At 39.3% G+C, this 25,324-nt stretch overlaps 1 long non-coding RNA gene across 1 annotated transcript; it reads left to right on the forward strand.

Annotated features, from left to right (window-relative positions):
* Positions 1–5,279: 5,279 nt before the first annotated feature.
* On the forward strand, positions 5,280–22,022 carry LOC117020499 (uncharacterized). Its single transcript, XR_004422711.1, has 3 exons — positions 5,280–5,417; positions 21,391–21,453; positions 21,896–22,022. It is a non-coding gene; the product is annotated as an uncharacterized LOC117020499 (long non-coding RNA).
* The last annotated feature ends 3,302 nt before the right edge of the window (positions 22,023–25,324 follow it).

Genomic DNA, 25,324 nt, shown 5'->3' on the forward strand with positions numbered 1-25,324 from the left:
TCTCAGTTCCTCTGGCTTCTGCTTGGGTTTGGCCAATAGGGAGCCCAGAAAGAGATCAAAGGAAGGGGATAGAGTGAAACCAGGGATCTATTTCCCCGGCTTTCTCCCTGCAGGGTCATCTCGGTCTGGCTGTGTTCCTTGACAGAAGGTCACAGATCTTCTCAAGGCAGTTCTCTGTATGGAAATTTTCCCTTCTGGGTTCCAATTATCACTCTGTCTCCCTGATCTTTGGACCTAGGAGTGATAGCCTCCTCGGGGTACTGCACCGAACCTAGTTGGCATAGCTGGGAGCTTCCAGAGTGACCTCCTTCCTGGTGGGCTCCTTACTTCTCATAGGCTTGGGCCTTTAGGGCATCTCTTCTTACAAGGACTTGAGGGAATTATCCAATGAAATACTGGCAAGAGTGCTTTGTAATAAAACACTGCATGACAACAAGGGTTTTATTACTACTATGAGTTGACTGAGCCCTAGCGGGTAAAAAACTGACTACAAGAGTCATGTAGGAAAATCATCTGGTAACCTGTGATATTTACCTTAGGCCTCTCCTCCTATTTAGGTATTTGGATTGTAATTTCAAAACGCAATATATGAAAATGGCACCCTGCTCTCACTGAGAGCCTGAGAAAGGAATGGTTTTGGGAAATGAGTCCCTATGCTCTGCTGGCCTCCCATCTTTTCTACCACATGATCTGAGGAATTAAAGGTTTAGCTCCTCTTTAGGCTGCAGTCCCACAATCTCATTCAGGATTCCACCTGCTCTGTTTTGGTCACTGACATGTCTATCTTACCAACAGGTGAAGAAGTTTGATCTATAAGCTATATCTTCTTGGTCTGAGAATTACAGGGGCTTTGCGTAGTACCTAACACAGTTTGACACAACTTAACATGCACATCAGACATTTTCATTTCTGACCTCTTTTTTCCGCAGGTTGTCTCACTAGCACTTAGAGCTGGTGGATAGAAACATTTCAGCCCTTTTGGCACTGGTTCCAGGCCAGAATAAAAATTTTGGCAGGTCTGTTAGAGCTAGCAGCTTCTTTGAATTGCACATTTAGATATCTCTCAACAAACATTTCTTCCTACCTTTCAAATGATATCAGTGTTTCTGCAGTCTCCTCTCTTAACTAAATCCTACCCACCCCTTCTTCTTCTTCTTTTTTTTTTTTAAAGATAACTTAGATCATTTTTTAAAAAATTTTATTGGGGAATATTGGGGAACAGTGTGTTTCTTCAGGGCCCAAGTCATTGTCCTTCAGTCTAGTTGTGGAGGGCGCAGCTCAGCTCCAAGTCCAGTTGCCGTTTTCAATCTTTAGTTGCAGGGGGCACAGCCCACCATCCCATGCAGGAATTGAACCGGCAACCTTGTTGTTGAGAACTCGCGCTCTAACCAACTGAGCCATCCAGCCGTTCCCTACCTACGCCTTCTTGACCATCTTGGCCAACTTCCTTCCAATTTATAAATGTATTAATAAACGTCCCCTCTGGTACTGACTTTTCTAAGACTCAGTGTCCTCCCCTTCACTTCTTTTCTCAAATATCATTCTCAAGGACATGCTCTTACCTTGTTGTCCAGCAGTCTCTCAGTCATTATATGTCATTGTTATCTTTACATCCCAACTCATCTTAATTATGATGAGGTATAATAACAATTCACATAATGAAGGCAGAGCCCATCACACTGTGGGCAAACCAAGTTACCTTGTGTCTGTAGCCACTGAATTTTGGCTGAATAAACTCTGAAGCGTTATATATGTGTAGGAGGTGCAGACCCTACTTTAGGCATATTTTTATTACTCATCCATCTTTTCTCCAAATTAGTTCAATTTAACTCCTACTAGGAATTGCTTCTTGATTGAGGTTGAGTTGTACTGGATGTAACATCAGGAAAGAGAAATTTTCAACCATTTTCTTTAATTGACACCCCAGGGTGACTCTTTCTTCTCTGAATCTAATTACCTTTCATTATAGCCTGCTGTTGTTCGCCTACACTCTTGTAATTTCATAGTTATTTTCTTTTTAAAATAAAATTTTTGTTCTTGTTAAGGTCAGTATTAAAAAAAAGGGCCAAACTTGACTCAAAATAATGACAGAAATGTGTTTTAAAAGACATAAGGTCACGGGAGGTCGCCAGTTAGCTCAGTTGGTTAGAGCATGGTGCTAATAACACCAAGGTTGCCGGTTCAATCCCACCATGAGCCACTGTGAGCTGCACCCTCAAGGAAGAAAGGAAAAAAGGAAGAAAGAAAGAGGTCACAAGCTGAAATTGACAATATGGTCATTATAAACTCTGGCTCTCTACTTACAGTTACGGTTAGTCAGAGAGCTGAAATGATCCAGAAACCTGAAGGACATAAATGAATGGCAGAGTGCTGAAACCTGCACCTCGTTCTGGGGACATCCTACACCCACTCAGGAACAGGGTCACGGATTCAGCTGGACCCTCAAGGTAGCAAAACCATCTGGTTTGACACATTGGTTCTGTTAGAGTCAGCACCACAAATAGGTGCAATAAGCTGCTTTGTAAAGGAAATGCAATAAAAAACTTTAACTGAAGTGGAATATATGCACAGAAAAGTGCACAAATCTTAAGTGCAAGCTCACTGAATTTTCACAAAATGTCCAGGCATTCAGCACCTAGATCAAAAAACAGAAAACGACCAGTGACCCTCCTCGACCAAATTCCTCGTTTGGTCCCCTTCAGTCACTATCCAATCTTTCTTCCCTGCTTAGAGCTTCTATCTAGCATACTACAAAGGTGCCAAATATATATATATATATATATATACACACACATACACACACATTTTAAGAAAGGGAAAAACTGTATTAAAATTGTAATACTCAACATATACCAATAACAAAAGATGAATACAAGTCATGTGTATACATTGTTTGGCGCTCTTGGTATATATTTTAGTTATCTTACTTATAATCTGTCTCCCCTACCAGAATGTAAGCTTCATGAAGGTGGAGATTTTTGTTCTGTTTTGTCAAGTGCTATATCCCCAGCTCCTTGAGCTGTGCCTGGCACCATTCAGTAAATATCTGTGAAATGAATGGGTGAAACTCTGCAATACGGAATGCTAAAAAACCCCCCAAAAAACCCAACCATCAATAGATGAATGGATAAAGGAAATGTTCTATCCATACAATAAAATATTATTCAGCCATAAAAAGGAATGAAGTACTGACACATGCTACAATATGGATGAACCTTGGAAACTATACTGAGCGAAAGAAGCCAGACACAAAAGACCACAAATTGTATAATTCCGTTTACATGTAACATTCAGAATAGGCAAATCTATAGAAACAGAAAGTATATTCATGGCTGCGTAGGGCTAGGGGAGGGAGGGAATGGAATGACTGCTTAATGGGTTTTGTTTTGCGGTAATGAAAATGGCTTGGAACAAGATAGAGATGATGACGGCACAACATTGGCGGAGTACCAAATGCCGCCGAACTGTACACTTAAAGATGGTTCATTGTGTTATGCGACTTTCACCTCAATAAACCAAATTTTAAAAAAATCCTAAAAGGGACAAAATTTGTTGAACACCTTTCCCTTCACCAACCAGAAAGAGCTGATTCTGGTAACAGGATGGTCCTTTGTGTGAGGAGGGTGATGGATAGGTAGGCATAAATCGGGAGTCACTGGGCTAAGCTAAATGGCTTTGTGTAGGAAGGGGAGAGAGGGTGTGTAGTCATAGGTGCTGGAAGACTGGAGCCAGCACAGTTGGTGACTGTAGAAGAGGAAGGAGAAAAAAATGGAGACTGCAGGGCTGAGAGAAGAAATTTGGGATGAACCACTTACTGGGATTTTTGAGTGAAATGCAGCCCTTTGTGGCGCTAAGGGTCATTTCCGAATACCACAGGCAGTGTTAATGAATAGGACACTCTGGAGACAGGCTTGAAAACTCTTAAAAAGAAAGACTTCTGAGTTCAGCCAGGGAGATAAGGCCTTGTAGTGGGTTGAACGGTGGCCCCCAAAAGATGTGTCCATGTTCCAACCCTTGGAACCTGTGAATGTGACCTTATTTAGCCAAAAGGTCTTTGCAGATGTAATTAAGTTGAGTATCTCAAGATGCTGAGAGTACCCTGGATTATCTGGGTGGGTCTGTAATTCCAATGACAAGTGACTTTAGAAGAGAAAGGCAGAGAGAGATTCAATAGAGACAGAAAAGGAGAAGACAGAGACACACAGAGTTGAAGGTGCGACGATGGAGGCAGAGACTGGAGTGGAGTGTTATGGCCACAAGCCATGGAACACCAAGGAATGCCAGTAACCACCTGCATAGCCTTGCAGACACCATGATTTTGGAATTTTGGCCTCAAGACTGTGAGAGCATAAGTCTCTGTTGTTTGAAGCAACCAAGTTTGTTGTTTGTTATGGTCATTTGTTATGGCAGCCCCAGGAAATGAATACACGTCTCCAGCAGTAAACCCAACACGTTTGAGGTGAAACCACATGGAGAGCCAAGAGATTGGGTCCCCAGGAAATCCAAAGAGTGGAGAAGGTACCTTCTTTGTGTCTGAGAGGATGAGCTGCTGGTTTTCTGGCCCCTGTGTGCGCTCACATGACCGAGGAAGAATCCACAGGCTGACTGGCTCTCGGCATTTCACATCCTTTGGCCACTGTCAGCATTAGTGCTGCAGGAATGGGTAGACGCTCTGGACCCAAGTGAGAGTGAGACTTTTAAACAACAGCCAAGGAGAAGGCACTCTGTATTTGCTTGGTGGAAATAAAAGTTTACGGCTCTGTGAGCCGGGCTTATTAATTCAGAGTAGGGCAAGGAAATTGGCAAAGTCTGCCACCTTTTACTTGATAAAGTGACCAGGTACCTGAGGTGGGCATGTTTTAAAAACACTGGATGAAAATATTCACTGAGTGAAGATGGAAGGAGGGGATGAACACGTTTGGCTTTGAAAGAACAACGCCACAGAACGTTTATTCTACATACATGCAATTGCCTATAAAAAGAATGATGAATTTCAAAATTCTTATTGGAAACTTGTTGTGTATTAGCTTAATTAGTTTAATTAGTTTTATGATTTCAAATCCACTTCTTTATGACTTAAGTGAAGTTGTTTTAATCCACTTTTTTATGTGTGACAAAGATGAAAAAAGTTGCTTTGATATAAGAATGAAGTAAGTCATGCCAGGATGTCATCATTCTACATCTGTTGTTGTTGATAAGCAGTCAGCAGCCCAGCTGCTGAGGGGCCCCGCTGGGGGCTTATTGATAAGAACATGTGGAGAAACAACTATGGCAAGGGGACATTTACGCTATAAATACTGACAGTTTGTGAGGACTATTTGAGAGTTTCGGTTTGGGCGAGACGACTCTTCGCTAACCTAAAAACTCTCCGAAGATCCTTGAGACATTTGCTCCTGCCATGGTCAAGGCGACTCTGGGTGGGTACTGTTATTAAACTGTGCGCGGTTTCTGGAGTGATAACCCTTAGAGCAGCTCAGCCTTCCCACTAACACTGGTGTCTTCATTCCCTAGCAACAGCTCTAGCAAGAGGGGACTTTTAATTTTGCACTGGCAGCTGGAAATCAGCTCTATGTTGGTTGCCAACTCTCCTTAGTGCCTCCTCTTATAAAAAGGTACACCTCCATGTTTTGGCTATTGTGAGTAGTGCTACAGTGAACAGAGGGGAATGTATATCTTCTTGAATAAGTGTTTTCAAATTTTGGGGGTAGATACCCAGGAGAGGGATTGCTGGGTCATATGGTAATTCTATTCGTAATTTTTTGAGGAACCTCCACACTGACCTGCATAACGGCTGCACCAGTCTGCATTCCCACCAACAGTGTATGAGGGTTCCTTTTTCTCCACAGCCTCTCCACCACTTGTTACTATTTGTCTTGTTGATGATAGCCATTTGACTGGGGTGAGGTAGTATCTCATTGTGGTTTTTATTTGCATTTCTCTGATGATTAGTGATGTTGAGCATTTTTTCATATGTCTATTTGCCATTTGTATGTCCTCTTTGGAGAAATGTCTCTTCAGGTCCTCTGCCCATTTTTCAATTGGGTTTTTTTGTTGTTGAGTTGAATGAATTCTTTGCATAATTTGGATATTAGCCCTCAAAGAAGATGTGGTACATATATACGATGGAATACTACACAAAAAGATGAAATATTGCCATCTGCAACAGCATGGATGGATTTTGAGAGTATTATGTTAAGTAAAATGTCAGATGGAAAAGGACAAGAACCATATGATTTCACTCGTATGTGAGTTATAAAACAAAAAGCGACAAATGAACAAACAAAACAAACAAACTCATAGATACAGATAACAGAATGGTGGTTACCAGAGGGGAAATGGTGTGGGGGGAGGATGAAGAGAGTAAAGGGGGTCAAATATATGGTGACAGGAGACTAGACTTCGGGTGGTGCACACACAATAGAGTATACAGATGTAGTATCACAGAGTTGTACACTTGAAATTTATATAATGTTGCTAACCAATGTTATCCTAATAAATGTAATTAAAAATAGTGAAAACGAAAGGTGCATCTCATATTAAATTTGGACTTTATTCCTTCATCTCCCCTAGCCTGGAACAATAGTGTGATTAATCTGTCATTTGTTTGGAGTATGTTATTTTTTTATTTGGCTTATTAAGAGATATTATCCTGCATGCTATTGGCTTGTGAAATCATTATAATTCCCACAGCGAATCTGTGCTAAATAAATTGCTAGCAAAGACAGACTCAGTCTCTTGCTGCCTTCCCAAGACAAAACAAAAACAAGTGTTTTAAAACTTTCTCTGATTTTTGCCAAGAGTGAAGCTAATATAGGGAGAATAAAGGAGAGAATCTTTGACATAGTTATTTATTTAAATAATAATGAGTATTAAAGTCTTGACTATATGTCTCAGCAATACCAGACGGATACTATCCTTTTGAGTTTTATAATGTTTAAGAATCCTTGGATATTGTCTTTGCTCCTGTTCACATGTAATTTGACACTTTATGTTTAAAAAACTAGATTTCCTAGCTAAGACTCCCTTCTCTTTCATTTCATAGAGGATACAGGATAGTTACTTAGAGGATAGAGACTTGGCTGATTATTTTCTTTGACTATGTCCTAAGGAATTATGGTAAAACTTAATTGAAATTTCCAGACTACAAAAATAATTTCGCTTCCAATTCCTTTTCCTTTTCCATCTATTTATCTCTTAAAAACAAGATAACGTTATATCTTCTCAGTCCTTCCTTTTTCATCTCCTTTCCCACTTTGGTCTATATATAAGGCATACATTATTCATCCCCCACTAGTTCATTTAATAATCTCTCTCCCTCCCCAGACCCCACACCCACAGTCTATAAATCAAGCCTCTGGGATGTACAGATTCTAAATAGAAGGTGGAATTCTTCCCTACAATCTGGAACATTTCTTTTCTTATTTTTCATTTAAAGTAAAGCAAAATCTGTAAGCATTGTATCAGTAAGGATTTAGACAGGGAAGTAGAGCCACCGTGAGTATTGCAGGAATGAAGCCTTTCACAGATATGGGAAGAACCAGGGAAGTGAATGTCTGGAAAGGGGAGTCAGAGAATCAGAGTCACAAGGCACTACCGGAAGCATTGGTGCAATTGGACAAATCAGAGCTTTCGGGAAAGTTCAAGAAGCTAAGTGAATCCAGCTGCTCAAGTGGGGCGGTGAAGGGGGAGTTCATGGAGAGGTTTATGGGAAACTGTGGCCTCTGCTTAATTCCTGCCTGTGTGGGGCCACAGCCAAGCCCCTGGTGGTGGGCCTGAGGCAGCTGCTGGCTAGTAGAGCCAACAGCAGAAAATGCGAGCTGGAGGTGGAGCCGGAGGGAGTTGGATAAGCTAGGATCTGCATGGAACCCCTGTTTCTGTCTGTCACTATATCTGACGGGAAACCTGTCAAGTGTAGTGACGGCTGCTTGCCTTCTGCCCTACAATTTTCACATAAGTTCCTCTTTTGGCCAACTGTAACCCGGAACCATACAAGGGAGAGGCTTCTAGGAAACATAGTTCCCTGCCTTAATCAAGTTGGCACAGCACAATTCAGCACAACACCCGCCACCATGATAACTGAAACGGCATCACAAATAAAAACCATTTTAAAAACTACTCTTCCATTCTAATGTCCCTCAGCTCAGAATTCAGAATGCATAAGGATGTCATCCTTTTCACACTGGCCAAGTAAACCTGCTTTTGGTGGTGTTGGACCTGGCCGGATATTGTTCTAAGAAGGGGGTAGCATCTGTTGAAAAGCTCAGCGGATTCCTAGTCATGGCTCCCACTCATACATAATGTGCAACCTTGGGCAAATCCTTCCCCTCAGTGCCTCTTATTTCCTCACTTGTAAAATGGGCAGACTTGTACCTAGTTGGCTTTGCATAGTCCAAATGATTTAACAAAAGTGCAAGCACATTGTAAACGGCTACATGCCAGGATGGTTGTAAGTCCCATTATTTCAAGGCATATTCATCAGGCAAATGTTTAGAGCTTATTACAAAATAGATGCACAAAAGTAATATTGAAGTACAGTGGTACCTCGGTTTTTGAACGTAATCCGTTCCGGAAGACCGTTCGAGTTCTGAAACGTTCGAAAACAACTGACAGCTGGGCCTCAGGGTCTTGCCCTCAGCGGAAGCCACATGACATGTTCGACGTGTTCGACGAGGCGTGTTCGAAAACCGAAGCACTTACTTCCGGGTTTACGGCGTTCCTAAACCGAAATGTTTATCAACGGAGACGTTCGAAAACTGAGGCACTACTATACATGAATGAACATGTCTTGGTATCGTCAAAAAAATTTAAGGTTTTGGTGAGGACATAGTTTCAGATATGGAAGCTGCTAGAGAACCAACATCTTTACTCCCAAAAGTCAGCACACCCCATGGATCCTCATTAGCATGATAACCCAGAGGTTTCCTTTCCTCTACAGAGATCTGTTTATTTTCTAGTTCACAAAGAGTAAGAGGGGCATCGTCATCATCATCATCATCTGCCTGAAAGCCCAGAATACATGGAATAGAACACTGCTGATGAGAGAGGGGTTGGGGTTGACCCCTCTGGAAGGTGATTTAGAAGTTTGACTCATGTCCTAGTAATTCCACTTTTGTGTGTTTATCCTAAGGAAGTGCTCTAATATGTATAAATGTGTAACTGCTGGGCTCTTGCATTCTGGGGATGAGCAAACTTTATCTCAGAGGTGACTGTGTCTTGCATTGAAGAAAGAACCAGTCGGAACCTTGATGGTACATTCTAATTGGGGAGAACTTGGGACAGGCATTAGGTAAACTAAGAGAGTTAACAAAAATGCATGGAGTTCCTTCTCTGTGTCAATCCCTCGTCCAGATTATGGGAATAGAACAATAACCAAAACAGACCAAGTTTCTGCTTTTGTGGGGGAGAGAGAGGCAATGCAAAAATGAACAATGTAATCAAATGTCAGGTTAAACACCATGAGGGAAAATAAAGCAGTGTCAAGGATTAGATAATGATGTGGGTGCCATTTTTAGATAGGGTGGTCAAGGAAGGCCTCGTTGAGGAGGTGCCATTTGCTCAGCAACATGAATGAACGGAGGCAGAAAATTATGCTGATATGTGGGGGCAGAACATTTCAGGAGGGGGAACAACAAGTGCACAGGCCCAAAGATGAGAAAGAGCTTCTTCATTCAAGGGAGAATAGGGAGACCAGTGTGGCTGCACCACAGCGAGCAAGGGGGGAGTAGTAGCTGAGATTGCAGAAGGAGCCAGGTTACAGACCATGTTGGCTTTTGATTTAGGTCAACTCAGATAGGAAGCCACTGGAAAGTTTTGAACTGAAGCATGACTTTTGCTGGCTTAAGTACTGAAAGGATATTGATGGAGAGTAAATTATAGATGGGCAAGAATGGAAGCAGAGAGGCCTGTTAGGATATTACAGTGGTCCATAAAGAAAGCTATAGGGAGGCTGGGACAAGGGAAGGTTCGTGGTTTTCGAGAAGGTGAAAAGTAGTCAGAGCCAGCATACCCTTTGAAGGCAGAGCTGACAGGATTTGCTACCAGGTCAAAGTGAGGTGTGACAGCAAGACAAGAGTCAAGGATGACTCCAAGGTTTGGGCCTGAGCAAGTCGAAGAATGGAGCTGTCGTTTATTGAGATGGAAACTACCAGGCGAGGAACAAGTTTGGGAGGAAAGTCAAATGTAGTTTTGGAAAGGTTAAGTTTGAGATGCATATCAAGCATCTGATTGAAGATGTTGAGTAGGCAATTGGGCATATGATTCTGGAGGTCAGGGCAGACGACATAAATTCGAGAGTTATTAGTGGATAGAGGGTATTTAAAGCCATTAAATTGGATGACATCATTTAGGAGTGAGTAAAGACAGAAAAGAGGTTGAAAATCTGAGTCTTGGGACACACCGATGTTTAGAAGTGAGGAAGAGGAGAATGAGCCAGTAAAGGAGACTGAGAAGGAGTGCAGTCGGGAAGGAAGAAAATGAGGAGAATATAGTGTCCTGGAAGCCAAATAAAGAAAATGTTTTAAGGAGGAAGTGGTTGCCTGGGATATGAGAGGGATTAAATAATAAAGTAGAAGGCATTTGGAATTTTCAGGGCTACTGGAGTGAGGAGGCACGGAGTTCAGATACAGAGAAAAGAGAGAAAACCTGAAGAGGTCAACGGAGAGACCGTAAATTCCCAGGCACATGGCAGGATGTTAGGGTCCATGAAGGAACATCATCAATGAGAAGTCCCCATATGGTGGAGAATAGCCAGCAACTTTCTAGAATATCAGTGCAATCCCTATTAAAATCCCAGTGGCATTTTTCACAGAAATAGAAAAACAAATCCTAAAATTTGTATGGAGCCACAAAAGATCCTGAATAACCAAAGCAATCCTAAGAGGAACAAAGCCAGAGGCATCACACTTTCTGATTTCAAACTATACTATAAAATTCTGTTAATCAAAACGGTATGGTACTGGCGTAAAAATAGGCACATAGACCAATGGAACAGAATCACAAGCACAGAAATAAACTCTCACATATACAGTCAACTAATACTTGACAAGGAAGCCAAGAATACTCAATAGAAAAATAACAGTTGCTTTAATAATGGTGTTGCAAAAACTGGATAATCACATGCAGAAGAATGAAATTGGATCCCTATCTTTCACCACTCACAAAAATTAACTTGAAATGGATTAAAGAGTTAAACATAAGACCTGAAACTGTAAAACTCCTAGAAGAAAACAAAGGGAAGAAGCTCCTTGACATTGGTCTTGGCAGCAATTTCTTGGACATGACACCAAAAGCACACGCAACAAAATGAAAAATAAACAAGTGGGACTACAGCAACCTAAAACCTTCTACATAGCAAAAGAAACAATCAACCAAATGAAAAGGCAACCTGTGGAATGAGAGAAAACATTTGCAAATTATATATCTAATGGGGTTAATATCCAAAATATATAAAGAAGCCATACAACTCAATAGCAAAACAATAATAACAATAATCCATTTAAAAAATTGGCAAAGAAACAGTACTGTTTTCCATAGTGGCTGCACCAAAAGAAGTTGTGAATCTACTTGTCCATAAAAAAAGATGAAATACTGCCATTAGTGACAACATGGATGGAATTTGAGGGTATTACACTAAGTGAAATAAGGCAGATGGGAAGGACAAAAATGGTATGATTTCAGGTATATGTGGAATATAAAACAAAAAAAGAAACAAACAAACAAAACAAAAACATACTCATAGATATGGACAACAGATTGGTGGTTACCAAAGAAGGGGGATGAGAGGAGGATGAAATGGGTAAAGGGGGTCAGATATATGGTGACAGATGGAAACTAGACTTTTGGTGGTGAGCACGCTATAGTGTATACAGATATCAAATTATAATGTTGTATACCCGAAACTTATATAATGTTATAAACCAATGTTACCTCAGTTAAAAAAAGATGTTGAAGACTATCTTTCCAGGTGTCTCTCTATTCATGTATACATGTATACATAGTCTAAAATTTTAATAAACTAATACTAAGTTATCTTGCAACTCAATTAAAAAATGGGCAAAAGACGTTTTTTGAAAGAAGACATATAAATAAATGGCCAACAGATACATGAAAAGATACTTGACATCACTAATTGTAAGGGAAATGTAAACCAAAACCACAGTGAGATGTCACCTCACACCTGTTAGAGTGGCTATTATCAAAAAGACAAGAGATAAGAGTTGGTGAAGACGTGGAGAAAAGGGAACCCTCGTACACTGTTAATGTACATTGGTGCAGCCAGTATGGAGGTTCCTCAAAACATTAAAAATAGAACTGCTGTGTGAACCAGCGACCCTACTTGGTATATACCCTAAGGAAATGAAATGAATACCTTAAAAAGATATCTGCACCCCCACATTCATTGCAGCCAAGATATGGAAACAACCTAAGTTTCCATCAATGGATGAATGGATAAAGATGTAGCATACATCTGCAATGGCATATTATTCATCCATGAGAAAGTAGGAAATTCTGTCATTTGCAACAATGAATCTTGAGGGCATTATGCTAAGTGAGATAAGTCAGACAGAGAAAGGCAAATACTGTATGATCTCTCTTACATGTGGAATCTAAAAAAAGCCGAACTCAGAGAAACAGAGAGTAGAGTGGGCTTACCAGGTGCTGGGTGGGGGATATGGGGAGATATTGGTCTAAGGATACAAACTTCCAGTTTTAAGGTTAACAAGTTCTGGGGATCTAATGTACAGCATGGCGATTACAGCTAATAATACTGTATCATATACTTGACTGTAGATCTTAAATGTTCTCACCAATTGTTCACATAATTATGGCAATTATGTGACAGGATAGAGGTGTTAGCTAACATATGGTGATAGTCATATTGCAATATACACATGCATCAAATCAATACCTCGTACACCTTAAACGTACACAATGTCATATGTCAATTTATCGCAATAAAGCCGGAAAAAAAGAAGTTCTCTTGAAATCAATACCTGTGGAAGGGAGGGCAAGTAAGCAGACTGGGCAGAGGGAGAAGCAATGCAGGCCTGATGACAGACTTGGCTGACCCCACAGGGAGCTCTGGAGTTAGAACAGTCCTGCAGAGTTGTCCAAAGCTGGGTGGAGATGGCCAGACCTGTACACCCCTGCTTTGATCAGTCATTGGATGTAGGCTGCTCTGGGGGCTCTCTAAAGCTGAGGCAGATCCTGGAGGGCTGACATCTAAGGGCTGTTGGCTGACCATGCTCTTGAAGTTGGACAATAGGAAGGAAGACATGAATCACGGCGTCCACCACAATACCCACTTGTGGGATAAGCAAAAATACATAAACAAATACAATTCTAGGGTATTTGAAACCTAATGCCATACTGCACTCCAGAAAGGTTGTTTTGATTATATTAAATTTCAACCTGGAATAAAGAACTCTCCCAACTCAATTTTAAAAAGACAACCCAATTGAAAATGAGCAACGAGGGGATGGCCGGTTAACTCAGTTGGTTAGAGCGTGGTGCTAACACCAAGGTTGCCTGTTCGATCCCCACATGGGCCACGGTGAGCTGCACCCTCCTTAAAAGAAAAAGAAATGAACGAAGAATTTGAATAGACATTTTACCGAAGATAACTAGAAATTCCACTATTAGGTATCTACACAAGAGAATATGTCCACACAAAGACTTGCACACACATATTCACAGTGGCATTATTCATAACAGCCAAAAGGTGGAAACAGTGCAAATATCTATCCGCTGATGAACAGAGAAACAAACTGTGGTGTATCCATACAGTGGAATATTATTTTGCTATAAAAAAGAATGAAGCAGGCGGTGGCCGGTTAGCTCAGTTGGTTAGAGCGTGGTGCTAATAACACCAAGGTTGCCGGTTCAGTCCCCGCATGGGCCACTGTGAGCTGCGCCCTCCTTAAAAAAAAAAAAAAAAAAAAAAAGGAATGAAGTACTGATGCATGCTACAACATGCATGAACTTTGAAAACATCATGCCAGACTCAAAAGAACACATACTGTATGATTTCATTTATATGAAAGGTCCAGAAAAGGTAAATCTATAGATAGTGGTTGCCTGGGGCTAGACTGATACAAATGTTCTAAAACTGTATTGTGGTGATGGTTGCACAGCTCAATAAACTTACTACAAATCATTGAGTTGCACATTTAAAAATGGGTGCCTTTTATGGTAGTAAATTATCTCTCAATAAAGTTGTTTTAAAATTTTCAACCTGGATCTAGAATATTTAATAAATAAAATCCAATAAAGCTAAAATAAAATGAAAATATATAATTAATTTAAAAGATAGGTAATTCAACCAAGTTCTATTTATAAAGCATGTTCGACATTTCATACTCTAATCAGAGCACTTTCTGGGCATTGGAGAGGCAAAAGCAGTAAATAATTTTCTCCCTTTCTTTTATGGCAATGAAGTAGGATCTAGAATTAATCAGTGTCAGTAGATCAAAATGGTAATCAATTTTAAAAAAACAAGTACAGAAGGTAATATGCAGAAAAGATTCGATCAATGCTTACTTTCATCATCCATTTAATAATTCCTATGTGAAGAATTAATTTCCTGTTACCAACACAAAATTAATACAATGTTTCATGACATGGCGTGAGAACTGCTTTGTGAGTCCAGTCACCCTCAGATTTGTGAGCAAAATAGAGCATTGTATTTGTTTTAGGTCACCATTTTGGAGTGGTTTGTTCCACACAACACTGATAACCTGAACATGCCACAAGCCCCTCGACCAGAGGAGCCACCAGGGAGGCAGGCATCTTCTCTCTTCTGATCCCTAAGTTTTTCTCAGTGGCTTCACTATCTTCCTAAGTTTGAAACCTACAAAGTCATTCTGTGCATACTTTTCCTCATCCCCCAGGGCTGGTCAATGGCCAAACCTTGTCAGTGCCATATTACTTGCCTCTGTTTCCTTCCCTCCAGTCTTACTGTTATCTTGCTTTCCCTCTTGCCTAGATGATCACAGTAGTCTCCCAAGTTTTCTCTCTGCCTCTAGGCTACCTCATTTCAATCCTCTGGCCTTTAAATCTTTAGTGGTTTTCATAGCCTAAACACTAGCATTCAAAGTCTTTCCTCAACTGGCCCTTACCTTCCTGTAATGGTTCATTACATGGTGTCAACTTGGCTGGGCCACAGGGTGCCAAGATAGTTTGTCAAACATTATTCTGGGTGCTTCTGTGAGGGTGCTTTTGAATGAGATTAACACTGAAATTGATGGACTTTAAGTAAAGCAGATTGTCCTGTAAACATGGGTGGGCCTTATCCAATTAGTTGAAGGCCTGAATAGAACAAAATGATCAGCCTCCCTCAAGCAAGAGAGAATTTTCTAGCAGACTGCTTTCAAACTTCATCTGCAACATTGGTCTTCCTGGTTCTATGGTAGATGGCCTCCAGACTAGAACTGCACCACCGGCTTTCCTGGATCTTTAGCCTACGGGCCTGTGAATTGGAGCTGCAGAATTGGCTCTTTTGGGTCTCCAGGCTGCCGGCCCACCCTGCAGATTTTGGACCTACCAGCGTCCTTAATCACGTAAACCAATTCCTTATAACAAATTTCTTTATATCTATGTATCTATATCTACATCTGTATCTACCTGTATGTCTGTCTGTCTGTATGTATATATATCCAATTGGTTCTGTTTGTCTAGAGAACTCTAAGACACTTCCTAACCGTGTGTCTCACCGAGCCCCTTCGCACACCTGACCCTCCATTTAAACTGAGCTGGTCTCTGCTCCCTCTGTTTGCTCCAGGGGTTTTGTCTTCTAGCCTTGCTCACATTGCTCTGCCTCTGGCCCCACCTTCAGTGATCACATAAAAAAAAAGTCATCCTCTCCAGGTCTTTCTTTTTTTTCTTTTTTTCTCTTTTTTTTAAAATTGGGGAATATTGGGGAACAGTGTGTTTCTCCAGGGCCCATCAACTCTAAGTCGTTTGTCCTTCAATCTAGTAGAGGGTGCAGCTCAGCTCCAAGTCCAGTTGCCATTTTCAATCTTAGTTGCAGGGGGCACAGCCCACCATCCCATGTGGAACTTGAACCAGCAACCTTGTTGTTGAGAGCTCGTGCTCTAACCAACTGAGCCATCTGGCTGCCCCCTCCAGGCCTCTCTTGATGTCCTCTGGACCCTGCCAACACTTCATCAGTAATCTTATGTGATGTAATGGATTTTTTTTATTGGAGAACATGTCATATCTTCCTGATGATACTGTGAGCACCTTGAGGGAAAAATCTATTGTTTTCTCATGTACGCACTGCCTGCTTGCTATTTCTTAGATACGGCAAAGTTGCCTCAAAGGTAACACGTCCAAATCTGAACGCATGACTCTTCCCCAGTAAACCTGATCTTGCCTGTTTTCTGCTTCAGTGAATGGCAGTGTCATAGTTCAGGTACTCCAGGAAACAGACTGTGAGACTGTAATTCACATACGGGAAATTTATTGGGAACTTCCCTGGAAATCAGTATCTTTGGGGAGTGAGGGAAGCCTGACTGGGCACAGGGAAAAGTTGGGTTTGGACGTAGTTGTAACGAAGGCCTCAGTGGATCCCATGAGGAGCTCTGGTGGGTGGGGGACCTATCGTGACGCCCTGAATTGGAGTGAGGGGCCTGGGTCTTTATACTCCCCACGCAGACCGGCAATTGGATGTGGAGCTTACATTCTAGCAAGGGGACACAGGTAGTAAGCAAAAAATATAATAGCTAAGTAAATTCTAGAGTATTTCAGAAGATGAGAGGTATAATAGAAGAAGTCAAAAAGGATAGAAAGGATCAGGAGTTGGGGAGTGTGTATTGCAATTTATAATAGGGAGGTGAGGGTAAGCCTCACTGACTAGGTGATATTCGAACAAAGACTTAAAGGTGAGAGAGTTAGTTATGTAGATACGTGGGGGAAGAGAGGGCCAGGCAGCATGATTCGTTTTCTAATGAGCATTTGTTGTGTTTGTTAATAACAACACCCTTCCTCTAAAGTAATCAGTATTTTGACTTATCTCACCATCTATTAGTTTTGCCTGTTATTGAACTTGATATAAATGGAATCACACAGTATGTACTCTTTTGTGTCTGGCTTCTTTCACTCATCATACCGGGAGTGCCAAAAAAATGTATATACATGACTTGTATTCATCTTTTCTTACTGGTATATATCGAGTACTACAATTTTAATACAGTTTTTTTCTTTCTTAAAATGTGTATACATTTTTTTGGCACACTCTGTATCTGATATTCATCTATATTATTGTGTGTCTCAGTAATTTGTTCTTTTTTGTGGCTGTGTGTTACTCTATTGTATGAATATACCACCAATGTATTTATTCATTCTCTTGTTGATGGATATTTGGGTTGTTTCCAGTGTTGACTAGTATGAATAGTGCCACTATGAATATTCTTATACATGTTTTGGTAGATATATGTACTCATTTCTTTTGGATATATACTCAAGAGTTTGCTGGGTCACAAGGTAGCCATATGTTTAACTTTAGTAGATGCTATAAAACTGTTTTCTCAAATGGTTGTATCAATTTATTCTCCCACTAATGATGTATGAGAGTTCCAGTTGCTCTGTATCATTTGGTCATTGGAATATATATGCATATATATATATAATTTATATTTACTTATTAAGATATATATTTGACATATAGCATTGTGTAAGGTTAAAGTGTACAACATATAGATTTGGTATATTTGTTTTGCAATATGATTGCCACTGTAGTGTTATCACATCACATTATTATCATTTCTTCTAGTGTTGGTAACAATTAAAATCTAATCTTTTAGCAAGTTTAATGTTTATAATACAATTTTGTTGTCTATAATCACTGTACTGTGTATTAGTTCTCCAGGACTTATTTATCTACTAGTTGCAAGTATGTAACCCTGAAACAACATCTCTCCCATTCCTCCATCCCAGCGCCTGGTAATATGGATAGCAGAGGCTGTGAATAGACTGCAATTTTCCTCCAATACTCTTTTTGTCTATTTTCTTTTTGTAGTAATAGAAACCCTGAATTTAAGAAGGTAAAATGGCTTCCCAAAATAGAGACTACATTACCCAGCTTCCTTTACAGCTAGGTATGGTCATGTGACTGCATTCTGGCTAACCATATGTGTACAACTTGTAGGTTATGTCCTTAAAAGGGCCGAGTGCTACCCCCTATCTCTTCCTCCTTCTTGCTGGCTGGAAGAGGGATGCGCTAATGAGCCACTTTGGACCATGTGGACAAAGCTGTACCCAGGCAGGGCAGTTCCATTAGACAGAAGCACCCAGGGACAGCAGTTCCATAAGACAGAGGAATCCGCGAGCCACCATGGTTGACAGAGCATCCCTGGACTACATATGCTCGGATGTTAACATGAGGGAGAAATGAACTGTTTTCTATCATGCGAGACATTATCATTTTGGCTGTGTGAGACAACAGCTAAAACTATATTCTAATGAAAAACAATGATGCTTAAGCAGAATTGTAGAAAACTTTGATTAAAAAACTCAGAAAATGGCCAGTAAGTCTCCACTTTCCATTTGAGGATTGGAAAAAGCATTGATAGATTTTTCTTGACATATGGTCTCAGACATTTCTTGACTAGATGCTTGAAGAAAGGTCCTTGCAAGTTTGAGGCTAATGGTCTTTTTGCTTCCCCTTAAGACTGCACCAGGGACTGATTCAGCACTCAGAAGTAAATCAGGAAGGGTGTCAAATACATCACAAAGGGTCTTAGATACACCAGAAAACATTGCAAACATATCAGGAAAGGTCTCAAAGTCATCAGAAAGAGCCTCAAACATAACAGAAGGGATCTTAAAGATGTCAGGAAAAGTCTCAATGTCCTTATGTATATAAGTATGGGTCTCAAATAGGTCAGGAAGACACTCAGATATGTCAGGAAGTAGGTCTGACAAGTCAGGAAGAATCTCAAATTGGTAGGGAAGGGTAAAAAATGTCAGGGCGGAGAAGTCAGAAAGAGTCTTAAAAAAGAAGGGCTCTGAGTAGCACAGCAGTGGTTGGCAAGAACAAGCGCCTTACAAAGGCAGCAAAAAGGGAGCCAAGAAGAAGGGGTTGATCCAATTTCTAAGAAAGATTGGTATGATGTGAAAGCATCAGCTATGTTCAATACAAGTAATGTTGGAAAAACACTTGTCACAAGAACTTAAGGAACCAAAATTTCATCTGATGGCTTTGAGGGTCATGTTTTTGAAGTGAGCCTTGCTGATGTGCAGAATGATGAAGTTGCATTTAGAAAATTGAAGCTAATTACTGAGGATGTTCAGGGCAAAAAATTCCTGACTAACTTCCATGGCATGGATCTTACCTGTGACAAAATGTGCCCCATGGTCAAAAAAAGGGCAGCCCTTGATTGAAGCGCATGTCAATGTTTAGGACTACTGATGGTTAGTTGCTTCGGCTATTCTGTGTTGGTTTTACTAAAAAATGCAACAATCAGATTTGGAAGAGCTCTTACAATCAGCACTGAGAGGTCTGACAAATCCAGAAAAACATAATGGAAATCATGACTCTAGAGGTGCAAATGACTTGAAAGAAGTGGTCAATACATTGATTCCAATAAATTGGAAAGACATAGAAAAGATTTACCAATCTATTTATCCACTTCACAATGTCTTTGTTAGAAAAGCAAAAATGCTGACGAATACCGTGTTTGAATTGGGAAAACTCATGGAGCTTCATAGTGAAGGTAGCAGTTCCCAGGTTACAAACCTGTACAGCATGTTACTGCACTGAATTCTGTAAGCAATTGTAACACAATGGTAAGTACTGTATTTGTATAATGCATTGTGTTATGATGCTAGGACAGCTATGACATCACTAGGCAATAAGAATTTTTCAGCGTTATAACCTTATGGGACCACCATTGTATATGCGTCCTGTCATTGACTGAAACATCATTATGCAGTGCATGACTACCTCAGAACAAGTCTCACACACACACAGAAAGTCTCTAATATGTCAGAAAAGGTCTCAAAGAGTCAGGAAGGATTAAAAACTCATCAAGAATAGTGCCAAACAGGTCAGAAATTGTTTATTGCAAATATATAGAAATAAAATTGATTTTTGTATATTGAGTTTGCATTCTGTAACCTTGCTGAACTCACTTATTAGTTCCAATAGTGGGTTTTTTTGTTTTTGTTTTTTTGGTTTTTTTTTTAGTGGACTCCTTAGGATTTTTTTATATTTAAGATCATGTCATCTGTGAAGTGAGATAGTTGCACTTCCTCCTTTCCAATCTGGATGCCTTTTATTTCCTTTTCTTGCCTAATTGCTCTAGCTAGAACCTTGGAATAGAAGTGGCAAGAGCAAACATACTTGTCTTGTTCCTGACCTTAGGGAGAAAACATCCAGTCTTTCACCATTATATGTGAAGTAAGCTGTGTGTTTTTCACAGATGCACTTTATCAGGTTGAGGAAGTTCTCTTATAGTCTTAATTTGTTGAGTGTTATTATCATGAAAGAGTGTTGGATTTTGTCAAATGCTTTTTCTGTTTCTTATGATCCTGTGGTTTTTGTTATGTACTCTGTTGATATGGTATATTATAATAATTTATTTTCAGATGTTAAACCAACTTTGTGTTCCTGAGATAAATCCCACTTGGTCATGGTGCACAATACTTTTTATACACTGCTGGATTCAGTTTGCTAGCAATTTGTTGAGTTTTTAGGGGTCTATATTCATAAGGGATATTGATGTGTAGTGTTCTTTTCTTGTGATGTCTTTGTCTAATTTTTGTATCAGAGTAATATGGCCTCATAGAATGATCTGGGAAGTGTTCCCGCCTCTTCTATTTTTTGGAAAAGATGATGAAGAATTGGTATTAATTATTCTTTAAATGTCTGGTAGAATTCATCAGTAGAGCCATCTGGGCCTGGGCTTGTCTTTATGGATAGTTTTTTGATTATTAATTCATATCTTTATTTGTTATAGGTCTCTTAATATTTTCTGTTTCTTCTTGAGTTAGTTTTGGTAGTTTGTGTCCTTCTAGGAATTTGTCCAATTCATTTCTCTAATTTGTTGGCATATTGTTCATAGTCTTCCTTAATAATCCTTTTTATTTTGTAAGGTCGAAGTAATGTTCCCTCTTTCATTTCTGATTTCAGTAATTTGAGTGTTCGCACTTTACTTCTTGGTCAATGTAGCTAAAGGTTTGTCTTTTTTTTTTTTTAATCTCTTCAAAGAACCAATTTTTGGCTTTGTTGATTTCCTTTATTGTGTTTTTATTCTCGATTTTATTGTTATACTCTAGTCTTTATTATTTCCTTCCTTCTGCTTGCTTTAGGTTTAGTTTGATTTTTATTTATAGTGTCTTAAGGTGGAAGGTTATGTTATTGACTGATTTAAAATCTTTTTTCTTTTATAGCATAGGCATTTACAGCTATAATTTGCCTCTGTGCCTGGAGTTAGCAGCATCTCATAAGTTTTGGTATGTTGTGCTTTCATTTTCATTCATCTTAAAGTATTTTCTATTTTCCTTTTTGAGTTATTCTTTGACAGATTGGTTATTTAGGAGTGTTGTTTAATTTTCTCTTATGTGTGAGTTTCCCAAAATTTTCACTTATTGATTTCTAATATTATTCTATTGTGGTTAGAGAACATATTTTCTATTATTTCAATCCTTTTAAATTGAAGTTTGTTTATGGCCTAACATATGGTCAAATTTGGAGAGTGTTTCATGTGCACTTGAGAATTTATATTCTGCTATTGGGTGGAATGCTCTATGTGTGTCTGTTTAGTCTAGTTGCTTTATAGTGCTGTTCAAGTCTTTTATTTCCTTGTTGATCATCTGCCAGTTAGACCTGCCTAATTGTTTTATCCATTATTGAATAAGTGTTATTGAAGTCTCTATTTTTTTTTTTTTTTTTAAGGATGGCGCAGCTCACAGTGGCCCATGTGGGGACTGAATGGCAACCTTGGTGTTATTAGCACCACGCTCTAACCAACTGGGCTAACCGGCTGCCCCAGTCCAACTATTATTGTTGACTTCTCTATTTCTCCCTTAATGCCTGTTAATTTTTGCTTTATGTACTTTGGGTTGTCAGGTCCATATACGTATATGTTAATAATTGTTACATATTCTGGATATATTAACCCTTTTGTCATTAAAAATATACCTTTTTATTTTCAGTTACATTTTTTGTTTTGTTTTAAAGTCTATTTTATTTGATATTACTCACCATTCCCCCCCACCCTCAGCCAGTAGCAATGACTAATCTACTTTCTGTCTCTATGGATTTCCCTATTCTGACTTTTCATATAAATGGAATCATATAACATGTGGCCTTTTTGTCTTGTTTCTTTCCCTTAGTACAATGTTTTCAAGATTTAGCCATGCTGTTGTATGTATAGGTAATTCATTCCTTTTTTTTAAATTAAAGTTTATTGAGGTGACAATTGTTAGTAAAGTTACGTAGATTTCAGGTGTACAATTCTGTATTACATCATCTATAAACCCCATTGTGTGTTCACCACCCAGAGTCAGTTCTCCTTCCATCACCATATATTTGATCTCCCTTACCCTCATCTCCCGCCCTCCTCCCCCCTTACCCTCTGGTAACCACTAAACTATTGTCTGTGTCTATGAGTTTTTGTTTCTCATTTGTTTGTCTTGTTCTTTTTCATTACTTTTTATGGCTGAATAATATTCCATTGTATGGGTATACCTCATTTTATTTACTCATTCATCAGTTGATGAACATTTGGGTTGTTTCTACTTTTTGGCTATTATAAATAATGCCTCTATGAACATTTGAGCACAAGTTTTGTGTGAATAGTTTTCATTTCCCTTAGAATATATACCTAGGAGTGGAATTGCTGTCATAGGACAAGGAAAAGTTTTAGTTTCCTCAGGAAGGGTAATAGATAAAACAAGAAGGGTCTCATTCATATAGGAAGGGTTCAAATACATCAGGAAGTATCACATATATATCACAAATGCTCTAAAAAAGAGAGGAAATGTCTCAAGTACATCAAAAATACTCTCAAACAAGTCAGTAATGATCTCAACATAGAAATATTTCAAATTATGTCAGTAAGGGCTCCAAACTGAGATGAACATCTTAAATACATCACGGAGGGTCCCAAACCTAAGGGAAGGGTAGCAAATAATCAAGAAAGGTCTCAAATCAGCTTAAAATGGTTTCAAAAAGTGAGTAACAGTCTCAAAACATGAGAAAGGATCTTAAATAGTTAGGAAATGTAGCAGTAAGTTAGGGAGGGTCTCAAATATTTCAGGAGTCATCTTACCCAAGCAGGAAGAGAGTGAAATAGTCAGGAGGAATATCTAACACAGTAGGAGACTCAAACAAGTCAGAAAGGAACTGCAACTGTAAGGAAGGGTCTCAAATTCACCAGGCAGAATTTAAAGTATGTCTCTAAACACCCTAAACCACCAGGCAAATTAGGAAGGGTCTAAAATACATTAGGAAGGTTCTCAAATCTGTCAGGAAGATTCTCAAACATGTGAGCAAGGGTCACAACTAGAGAGGAAATGTCTCAAACCCATAACAAATCATCCCAAACAAACCAGGAATAGTTTCAAAGCAGTTAGGAAGAATTTCAAATAGGTCAGTAAATGTCTCAAGCTGAGAGCAGCAGTCTCTAATAGTTGGAAAGGCCCCAATACATCAAGAAGTCTCAAAGTTGTCAGGAAGAGTTTCAAATAAATGAACACAGGTCGCAAACATGTCAGGAAGGGTCTCACACAAGTCATGAAGAATCTCATGCAAATCAGAAAGGGTTTCAGAGACATCAGGGCGTGCCTCAACATCATCAGGAAGTGTCTCAAACAGTCAGGAAGAGCCTCAATTTTGTAAGGGTTTCAAATATTGCAGGCAAATCTCAAATAGGAAGAGTCTTATCATGTTGGGATGTGTTTCAAACACAGTAAAAAAGTATAACAAAGAGAAAGGAAGGATCTGAAACATCACAAATCCTCTCAAACCAGACTGGAAGGTTCTCAAAGTAGTAAGGAAGAGCTCTAAAATTTGTCAGAAAGGTACACAAACAAGTAGGAATTGTCTCAGGGAAGTAAGAAAAGATTACTAGTATGTTCTAGCAAAGAGTCCCAAAAAGTCATGAAGGCTCTCAAACATGCCAGGAAGAGTCTTAAATACATAAGGAAGTTTCTCAAATATATTAGAAAAGTCTCAAATACATCAAGAGGATTCTCAAACATAATAGGAAAAGGATTCAAGCTTGTCAGGAAATATCTAGAACAGGAAGGAAGAGTTTCTAACACATGAGGAAGGATCACAAACAGATCTTGAATTTTCTCGGAGTAGTAAGGAAGGGTTATAAATAAGTCATAAGAGTTGGGAAGGATCTCAAGTAAGTTAGAAAAGATCATATAAATGTCAGGAGGAGTTTCAAAAATGTTATGAAGAATCTCAAATATGTCAGGAAGAATCTCAAATAGGAAAAGAAGTTTCTCAAATCTGTCAGGAATGATTACCAAGAGACAAGAAGAGTCTCAAATATGTCATGAATGGTCTCAAACAGTCAGAAAATGTCTCAATGACATCAAGAAGATTATCAAATATATCAGAAAGAATAGCAAACGGGTCATATTTGAGAACCTTCCTGTCCCAGACAGAGCAAAAGAGATCTAAATACCTCTGGAAGGGTCTCAAACTTGGAGGAAAGGTTTTAAGTAAGTTGAGAAGGTTATCAAGCAAGTTTAAAAAAGGTTCCTATGGTAGTATGTCAGGAATAGTCATAAAGAAGTCATGGATGCTCTAAAATATGTCAGGAAGGGATTTTAAAATGTTAAGAAGCTTCTCAAAAATGTGAGGAAAAGTCTCAAACATGAAGGAAGGGTCTTTAACTTCTCAAGAATGGTCCAGAATAGAGAGGAAGAGTCTCAAATTGGGCCACAAGGATTCAAAGTCTTCAGGAAGAGCTTATATTTTTGGCAGTAAGACATCAAAAAAAAAAAAAAAAAAAAGAAAAGAAAAGAAAAAAAAAAGAAAGAAAGAAAAAAGAAAAAAAAGGAAGGGCCTCAAATACATTCAGAAAGGTCTCAAAGATTTCAGTGAGGGTCTCAAGTTGAGAATGTCTCAAGCATGTCAGAAAAGGCCTCAATATGTCATGAAGAGTCTCAAACAAGTCATGAAGACTCTCAAACTTTTCAGGAGGAGTCTTAAATACATAAGGAAAGTTCCTAAGCACAGCATGAAGGGTCTCAAACACATAAGGATGAGTCTTAAACTTGTCAGGAAGTGTTTGGAACAAAGAGGAAGAGTCTCAAATACATGAGGAAATATCTCAAACAAGTCAGGAAGGTTCTCAAAGCAGTT

Source organism: Rhinolophus ferrumequinum, chromosome X, assembly GCF_004115265.2.
Source record: "Rhinolophus ferrumequinum isolate MPI-CBG mRhiFer1 chromosome X, mRhiFer1_v1.p, whole genome shotgun sequence".
Lineage (NCBI taxonomy): Eukaryota > Metazoa > Chordata > Mammalia > Chiroptera > Rhinolophidae > Rhinolophus > Rhinolophus ferrumequinum.